This window comes from Lynx rufus, unplaced genomic scaffold (genome assembly GCF_022079265.1).
Source record: "Lynx rufus isolate CCGP_SWC_20201006 ecotype Redwood Valley unplaced genomic scaffold, mLynRuf1.p SCAF_15, whole genome shotgun sequence".
NCBI classification, from domain to species: Eukaryota; Metazoa; Chordata; class Mammalia; order Carnivora; family Felidae; genus Lynx; species Lynx rufus.
In genome coordinates, this window is record NW_025814829.1 from 33,767,262 (window position 1) to 33,776,875 (window position 9,614).

A 9,614-nucleotide genomic window follows, 5' to 3' on the forward strand; every position below is an offset into this window, starting at 1 on the left:
TCTCCAGTGAGGTAATCAGCTAGAGCTAAAGGTGGAAGCTACCAGTTCTTGTGAAGGTTAAGCCCGGAACTGGCAAATTTCATTTCTGCCCTACGCTCTGAGTTAAAGTCATAATAGACCAGTCCGGAATCCAGGGGAAGGGGGACAAGATCCCACTTTGTAATGGGAAGAATGTCAAAGAATTTACGGGCAATCTTTAACCTACCAGACACTAATCCATTATTTCCCCAATAACCCTGAGGTGGTTATTATTAGTTTCCAGATAAGGAAATGGAGGCCCGATGTGGTTAAGTAACTCGCCCAAGGTCAGCGCTTAGTAAGGGAAAGTGTCAAGATTGGAACTCAATCAGTCTGGCTCCAGCACTCGTACTTAACCACTGCCCCATGACTGTTTCCCCTAAGGAAGGCCACACTTACCAAGAATTAGACAGAGTAAGTTTCTATATTTTTAAGCCACAAGGAAGGTTACCGCTCCTTTTCTCTGAAGAACCATTTCATGGCCCTCCCGTTGGCGAACTCATTCTCCACGACACACGTGTTGAATAGCCCACTTATACTTTTAATGCCCTGGTTGGGGCCCCACATTTTTAAAATGCTTTTGATCTCTTCTTTCTGTGTCCAGTAACCCTAGCCTGGGTGTGGAGGATCCAGCAGCAGATTAAATGCATTTCAAATAATGAGAAGACAAAACCCTGCCTTCGCTGCCCCCACTCCTCCCCTGGATTGTTGACGGATTATTTACTGTGTTTGCCTTGACTTGAGCTATTTAATTTTTCCAAAACAGATGCAGCCGATTGATTAATGGCATTCCCCACTAAAAGTCAGAAATGTCAGCGAGACTCTTAGAAGCCAGTGTCATTCTGGACGAGGACAATAGATACGGCTGAGAAACAGGGACCTGTGCCAAGTATTCTTGAGGCTACGAGGTCATGTGCCACTTTTCTGCTAAGAGAGAGAGATATATATAAGGGCAAGGGAAACAGGAGTTTGGGGGTTGGGAAAGGCTGGGCATGGGCTAATAATAGGACGGATCACATGACACCTAAGTCACCTCGAAAGAGGCTTAGTTGGTGGAGGTGAATTAAAGTGCTCGGAATTAAGGACATTTCTTCAAATATCCCCTGATGTGTAAAAATAGACCCAAGGAAATAATGTGTGTGATGAAGGGGTATGGCGAGGTTAGGCTGACCTCCCTTCAGAGGGCTTTTGCGATTTGCTAAGCAGGACTGGCTACATAATTTGTGGGCGCAGTGTGAAATGCCAACGTGGGGTCCCTTGTTTAAAAATCTTTAAATTAAACGGTGCCTGGGTGGCTCAGTCGGTTGAGCGTCCGACTTCGGCTCAGGTCACGATCTCACGGTTCCTGAGTTCAAGTCCCGCAACGGGCTCTCTGCTGTCAGTGCACAGGCCGCTTGGGATCCGCTGTCCCCCTGTGTCTCCGTCCCTCGCCCGCTTGTGCACTCTCTCTCTCAAAAATGAATAATAAAAAAAACATTTAATACAATCTTCAAGATGGTGGTAACAAAGCATTAAACCACACAAGCGCGGGGCCCTTCTGAGTGCGGAGGCCCTGAGCCACGATGCGGGCCTGTGCCCAAGACGCGGGCCCTGCTGGGAGAGGCCGGTGCCCGATTTCTCTAGAGCTCAGCAACAGTGAGTGAATCCGACAGTGACTTGCGGGGTGGCCCCAGGCAAAACTGTGCAGGGCCAGTTTGTTTAGGAGCTGGTTTCCAGCCTGCGCCCCTTCCTCCGCCCCTCCAGGCCTCCTCCTACCTCAGTCACCCATGACTCTCTGGCTCTCTCCCCTGCTCCAGCCCCGCCCCTCAGGAAACCTGCGGGCAGGAGAGGATCCAGAAGGGTTCCAGACATTAGGGTGTAAATGATACTATTTGGAGTGCTCCCCCTACGTGTTTGTATTTTTCCAGACGTTTAAGCCTCAGGCAAAGCGATGATGGAATTTCAGGTATTATCCGATTCATGGGAAAATTAATTTTTTTTTTTTTTTTTTTTTTAATAAGCTGGGAGGTTTGCCCAGAGCCTTGAGATCACGCTGTGAGAGGCCTCCACTCACTCTGGCAGTCGTGGAGGGCTGTGGCTCTCTGCTGTCAGGAGCGTTTATCCTGGAGGGTGCGAGTGTCAGCCTCGTCTTTCGTGAACGGGGCTGGGAGGACCCTTCTCGAAAGGGTGGATGGTAGGACATGCTTAGACACTGTCCACAGGCTGGGAATTGTCTACAGGCTGAGATGCATTTTGGTTATACACCTGTCGTCTGTCTCTCATCCACCCCACCCCTACCCCTCCATGACCACTCAGCAATTCCAAAGGACACAGCTCACTTCTCAGCAGGCCTGCACTGTCCTTTCTCTGACACCCTCTGAATACCGGGGACACCCCCGAGGTGGCTGCCGGTGTCTCAGGGCCTTTGCCCCCCTACCCCCCAATAAGCACTTGATGCAGGGGAGGGCTCTTCTTGCTAGAAGGGTTGGACGCCCTCTGGACATCCCAAAGCAGGCTCTGCTCCCCTTCTCTCGGGCCTGCTGTGGATTGCTTGTCCTTCCCCCAGCTGAGTGTCAAAGGAAACGCCTTCTGTAACCACAAACCACCAGGGCCTCCCTCATTTCTCAGATGAACTTGGCTTCTAGGAAGTGGTTGTGGCCCACAAAGCCACGGCGTGAGCCCGGGAGAAGCTCATTTCAGTCACGCAAGGCCAGGGAGAAGCTCGGCCTCGCGCAGGAGGTTAATAATAGAGCCCATCCTAGAGGCCGTCCGGGAAAGCCTTTGGAATTTTCTGTCTTCAGATATGCCTCGGATGGAGCCATTCAGAAGCACTTTATTCTCTAGGCCCTTCTCTGTGGCAACCTGGCTCTAGAAGGAAGATTGTTTCAGTTCTGGTTTTGAAACCTCGGGGGCTAGGACTGTTTTAGGGTTTGAAGCCAAAACATATCGGGCAAATGAAAACCTCTCACTCACCAGGAATCTTCACTCTTCGTTTTCAAACACATCAAAAGGTGTGTCAACAGCATTGACTGAAGGTCTATTCTGTGAAGAAGTGTGGACGGGGCACTGCGGGGAAATTTGCAGGACCGTGTATTAATAGCTCATTCATCCATCTTTAGCCATTTAATTCAATTTCGTGAATCAAACCAAATCAGAACTACCCACTGAGCTTTACTAACCACAAACCCTGCCTTCGAGGGATGCCGGAAATACAGAGGTAGTAATGTATAAAAAGTCACTCCCGAGAGCCTCCCACCTGACGGAGGAAGCGGCAAAGGCAAAGGCACGAATAGATTCGGCCAGGGGAACTGTGATAAATGCAACAAGGGAAGCTGACCGGAGGTGTGCCAGGGATTCTGCAAAGGGACCTGTCTTGCTGAGTCGGAAAAATGACAAAATGCGGTTTTTGATTAGGAACTCATTACCGGACACTTTAGGTATTCAATAGGTACCTGCTGGGAACTGCTAAGTAAGGTGGGCATGGGTGCAGGCCTGGGAAGGCTGGTTTAAGAATTCACGGGCAGAAGCGACAGCGAGGCACAGGCACGGTGGGTGACAGGTGCCACTCGCAGCCGGTCTGATGAGTCTAGGGGGGCAGCCAGCCGTTCTGTTTCTTCATCCATCACCATCCTCTCCATCTAGTCATCCATCCATGACGTCACACTGGCAGTGAGGGACAAACCAGGGGGGACGACTGACATTGCAGAAGCAGTGAGTAGGAGCTAGAAAGCATTTGCAGAATAGGAAGTGGGATCACAGCGGGGACCGGCGGAACGGGGGCCTGACGTTCGGTGGCAGATGGGGAAGGAGGCAGAGGTAGAACCCAAAGCCTGGGCCAGGGGCCAGAGACGGGGCCAGCAGATGAGGTGACCGCGTGCAGGCACCCCAGATGTGCTCACTGAGTCTCTGTGACGCAACCTCCGGAGGGGCATTTAGGCCAGGCACGAATTCTGTAGTAAGCACTACTTGTATGCACAGCCTTGTGCCGGGTGAGAGAAAGATCCAAGAGAAGTACATGAGGTGGTCTCTGTCCTGACAGAGCTTATAATCCAGCTGAACAAAGGAGGAAAAATGGAAAAGAAACAAGTGGGTCGTGACACGAGAACAATTGTGAGAGTGTGCATGTAAAGTGTGAATGAGTCGTGGCAATGGGAAGAGGTTAACCGCAGTCTAGACTCACCTCGTTGGTACGGAAGGGGTGCCTGGTTGCGCTAGGAAGTCACGGGAAGCGTGCCCAGGAAGGGAGTTTTGAACAAGACCTCCAAGAGTGGCCGGTCGGGCTCTTCTCCTCCGCAGGGCCGCGGCTGTGGTGATAGTCTATCTGACCCCATCCTTGTCGCCGCAGCGACACCCGCACTCACGGCTGCCGTGACTGAGCCGATGACACTGGGTGACGCCCTCAAGGGCCACACGGGCTGGGTGACTCAGATCGCCACCGCTCCCCAGTTCCCAGACATGGTACTTACAGTCTGCCCCTCGAGATAAGACCGTCATCGGGCAGAAGCTGACCAGGGCTGAGAACAACTCTGGCATCCCACAGAGTGCTCTTAGGGGTCATTCCCACTCTGTTAGTGATGTGGTGGTCATCTCCTCAGCTGGCCAGTTTGCCCTCTCAGGCTCCTGGGAGCCTCCTGGCCGCCTCGTCTCTGGGATCTCACAATGGGTACCACCACACGCAGATTTGTAGGGCATACCAAGGATGTGCTGAGTGTGGCTTTCCCCTCTGACAACTGCCACATTGTTTCTGGCTCCTGAGATAGAACCATCAAGCTGGGGAATATTCTGGGTACACGCAAATATACTGTCCAGGATGAGAGCCATTCAGAGCGGGTGTCTTGTGTCTGCTTTTCACCCCATGGCAGCAATCCCATCATTGTCTCCTGCGGCTGGGACAAGCTGGTCCAGGTATGGGGCCTGGCTAACTTTAAGCTGAAGACCAATCACATCGGCCACACAGGCTGCCTGAACACTGTGACTGTCTCTCCCTGGATCTCTCCGTGCTTCTGGAGGGAAGGATGGCCGGGCCATGTTGTGGGACCTCAACGAAGACAAGCACCTTTATACACTAGGTGGTGGGGACATCATCAATGCCCTGTGCTTCAGTCTAATGGATACTGCCTCTGGGCTGCCACGGGCCCCAGCATCAAGATCTGGGACATGGAAGGCAAGGTCACTGTAGAGGCACGGAAGCAGGAAGTAATCAGTACCAGCAGCAAGGCGGAGTCACCCCAGTGTCCCTGTCTGGCCTGGTCTGCTGATGGCCAGACTCTGTTTGCTGGCTTCAACAGATAACCTGGTGTGAGTGAGACAGGTGACCATCAGCACTACTAGAAATATGTGGCAGAGCTTTAGAAGTAAAACATTGGTTCGCTAGAGAGAGAGAGAGAGAGAGAGAGAGAGAGAAGCTGGCCAGTCCGATATGGGCAGGCAGGGGACCTCTGCCTCAGCCTGTAGGTTGCTATTAGCCCCAGCCACCTGTTGTCCTCGGTACGGGTGTGGTCTGAGCCAGTGGTGCTCTGGAGCTGGCTCGCACACGCTTGGGAGAGCCGACTTTGTGTATCTCTTCTCAACTTGCTTTCCCGTGACATCATGCGGGTAGCTTGAAATGGACCCAAACGGCACCGTTTACACCGCAGACATCCGTAAATGCTTCTTACCTGGGAATTTCTTTCCCCCGGGATTTCTGACGTATCAGCCACGCTTTGCCCCTGACCCGTTTTCCCCTGGGAAAGGAGAGAACCAAATCACCACTTCCGGGAGGAGCCTTTTCAACCTGGATCTAATTCAGATTTTATTTTTATCTCACATGCCAACCCAGAGTTCAAGAGTTCATTTCCAAAAACAGGCACTTTTCATTCCCTACCTAGAGGCTGTGCTGCTGGCACCAGGGAGCCGAAGATGAGTGTGACGCAGTGAGTGGCAAGGAAAAAGGGCACCAATCGACGGCAAAGTCAACCGGCAAGGGCTTTGACCGAGGTCCCTTAGGATGCCGGAGGAACACGGGAGGAGGCTGGAGTGGATAGAGAGCCAGGAAGCGCTTTCCCAAGAAAGCACCGCTTGTCCTGACTCCTGAGAGGGAATTCCAGGTGGAGAAAACATGCCAGCAAAGGCAAAGGGAGGCTTGAGGGCTTTCTGCTCTGTGCGCTGTCATTTGTAAGGTTGGAGCAACGCAGAGGAGCCACAGGGGGTGCTGGGCAGGGAGTCAGAGGCCCCTGATGGTGTTAAGAGCATGTGAACGTTCCTAACGGTGAAGGTCAGTCAGGGAGCTGGGTGCAGGCAGCAGGGTGTGGGGAAGCTGCCAGGACCAGAATAAAGAAAGACTGGGGAGACTGGTCTGTTTCCCTACCCGTTCTCGCCTGGCTTCTATGAAGCCCTTTCAGGGCTTCTCACTAAGGTTTCTGGGTCTGGGAGGAAAGTCGGGGCTTCCCCGCTTACTGCAGACATGGGGCAGATGCAGTTCTTCCAGGACTTCCCCAGCCAAGGCCTGACTTCTCAGATCTACAGTAGCTGAGCCTTCCTGGCGCCCGTGACCACCTGTTCCTATGGTGATGTCCACCGCCTTCTTTCTCTTTTACTTAGCGCAATGCTTTTCAGATTCACAAGAGTTGTTACCTAACAGTGATCATTTTGCCTTTATTATTGCTGAGGAGTGTTCTACCATACGGTTGTACCACGTTTTGTTTATACATTCACTGAATGAAGGACGCGTGGCATGTGTCTAATTTGGGGGAATTATGAATGCAGCTACTCTGGACGTTGGTGCACAAGTCATTATGTCAATTATGTCAATGTATATTGACATTTAGTTCTCTAGAGTAAATACCCAGAGTGGGATGTCCGGGTCGAATGGTAAGTGTATGTTTAACTCTAAAAAAACTGTCCAACTGTTTTCCAGAGTCGCTATACCAGTTTGCACTCCCACCCGCAGGTACGCGAGAGTTTCAGTTGCTCCCTGTCCTCATCAGCCAGCCCTTGATATTGTCAATGTATTTTTACTTTAGCTATTCTGGTAAGTGTGTAGGGATATCTCGTTGTGATTTCAATTTGCATTTTCCTAATAGCTCATGATGCTGGGCATCTTTTATTGGCCATCCTTATATATCCTCTTCGGTGATCTATCCAAATATTTTTCTCACTTTTTAACTGGGTTGTTTGGCTTCTTATTGTTGAGTTTTGAGTATTCTTTAGATATTGTGGGAACAGGTCCATGGTTGGAATTGTGACTTGCAATCACAGTATTTGCCAGTATTTTCTCTCAGTCTGTAGCCTTTTCATTTTCAGAGCAAAAGTTTCTAATTTTGATAGGCTTCAATCTATATGTTTGTCTTTTATGGAATATGCTTTTGGTGTCATGTCGGAGAACTCTTTGCATAATCCAGGTCATTATGATTTTCTCCTATGTTTTTTTTTCCTAAAAGTTTTACATTTTACACTTAGATCTATGACTTATTTTCAGTTAATTTTTGTATAAGGTTTGAGGTATGAGGCAGGGCTTATTGTTTTGCATATGGATGGTCAATTGTTTCAAAATCATTTGTTAAAAAGACTCTCTTTTCTTCGCTGAATGGCTTTTGCGTGGCTGCCAAAGATTAAATGCACATTTTTATGTGTCTATTTTTGGAGTTTATTATGTTCTCCTGATCTATTTTCCTACCTCTTCACCAATACCATACCGTTTTGAGTCCTGTAACTTTATAGTAAGTTTTAACATCATGTAGTTAGATTCCTCTAACCTATTCTTTTCAAAGTTACTTTGGATGTTCTGAGTCCTTTGCATTTCTATATGAACTTGAAATCTTCTCATTAATATATGCAAAAAGGCCTACTGAGATTTTGGTTTGTATTGCACTAAAGCCATATGTAGATTTAGGGAGAATTGACAACTTAATTACACTGAGATTTCTATTCTATGAATATGATGTGTCTCCATTTATTTAGGTCTTCTGACTTTTTAATCATCATTTTATAGCTTTTAGCATGTTTTATAAGATTTATGCATGCATTTGTAACATGTCCATGTTTTCTAAGATTTATGCCCTTGTAAGTATTTCATTCTTTTTAGCTGTTATAAATGGAATGGTTTTTGTAATTTTAGTTTCCAATTGCATATCACTAGTATACAGAGATACAATAAATTTTTGTATGTCAACATTGGATCCTGCAACTTTGCTAGCCACGCTTTGTTCTAGAAGGTTTTTAGTAGAGCTGTGGAATCTTCTATATAGATGATCATGTCATGTGTGAATAGGGATGGTTTTATTTCTTCTTTAAAATTGATTGCTTTTAATTTCTTTTTCTTGCACTATTGCACTGGCTAAGACTTCCAGTATTATGTGGAATTAAGAGCATTGATAATGGATATCCTAGCCCTCTTTCTGATCCTAGGATGAAAACATTTTAGGGAGAAATCTTTTACCATTAAGTATAATGTTAGCTGAAAGTTTTGGAAAAAATTCCCCTCTTCCTAACTTGCTATGAGTGCTTATCATGAATCGATGTTATATTTTGTCAGATGCTTTTTTGCATGTCTTGATAAGATCACTTAGTTTTCCATCTTTAGACGATTAACGTGGTAAATTATATTATTGATTTTTGAATATTGAATCAGCCTTGCACTCTTGGGATGAATCTCTGTTAATTATGGTGACTATTTCTTTTTGTATATTGCTGTATTTCATTTGCTAATATTTTGTTGAGGATTTTTATTTCATTTATGGTCATGAAAAATATTGATCTGTAGTTTTCTTTTTTCTATATTGTATTTTTATGGCTTGGTAGCAGTAAAATGTTGGCCTTATAAAATGAGTTCAAAATTATTCCCCTCTGTTTTCTGAAAGAAAGTATGTAGAAATTGGTGTTGCTTCTTCTTTATATGTTTGGTAGAATTTTACAAAGGCTACAATCTGGAACTGGAGATTCTTTTTGGGGAAGATTTTAACTACAAATTTAATTTCTTTAATAGTTATAGAATTATTCAAGTTATCTACTCTACCTGGAATGACATTTACTAGTTTGTGGTTTATAAGGAATTGGTCTATTTAATCTAAGTTATTGATAGCTGTGCACAGAGTTGCTCGTAGTATTTTTTATTATTACTGTCCTTGTAATGTCTGTGGCTTCTGCAATAATACTGCCTCTTTTATTCCTGATAGCAGTAATTTGTGTTTTCTTTCTTATTTTGTCAGTCTTTCTAGAGACTTATCGAGTTAATTGATTTTTTCTCTAAGAACCAGCTTTTAGTTTTAGTGATTTTCCTTTATTGTTTTTTTCTTCAATTTCATTGATATCTGCCTTTATTATTTACTTTCTTCTTTTTTTTATTAAAAAAATTTTTTTTAATGTTTATTTGTTTTTCAGAGAGAGAGAGAGAGAGAGAGAGAGAAGCAGAGTGAGCAGGGAAGGGGCAGAGAGAAAGGGAGACACAGAAGCTGAAGCAGGCTCCAGGCTCTGAGCTGTCAGCACAGAGCCCCATGCGGGACTCAAATCCACAAACTGTGAGGTCATGATCTGAGCCAAGGTCAGATGCCCAACTGACTGAGCCACCCAGGCACCCTACTTTCTTCTTCTTGATTTATGCTTATTTTGCTCTCCTTTTTCTAGTTTCTTAGGGTAGAAGC

The 9,614-nt window shown here is 46.7% G+C and overlaps 1 long non-coding RNA gene and 1 pseudogene across 1 annotated transcript; one reads left to right on the forward strand and one right to left on the reverse strand.

Moving 5' to 3' along the window:
- Window positions 1-2,309: 2,309 nt before the first annotated feature.
- Window positions 2,310-4,269, reverse strand: LOC124510430 (uncharacterized). Its single transcript, XR_006961690.1, has 4 exons — window positions 4,178-4,269; window positions 3,450-3,660; window positions 2,971-3,063; window positions 2,310-2,865 (listed from the first exon to the last, which is right to left on the reverse strand). It is a non-coding gene; the product is annotated as an uncharacterized LOC124510430 (long non-coding RNA).
- A 51-nt stretch (window positions 4,270-4,320) lies between these two features.
- Window positions 4,321-5,371, forward strand: LOC124509847 (receptor of activated protein C kinase 1-like; annotated as a pseudogene).
- The last annotated feature ends 4,243 nt before the right edge of the window (window positions 5,372-9,614 follow it).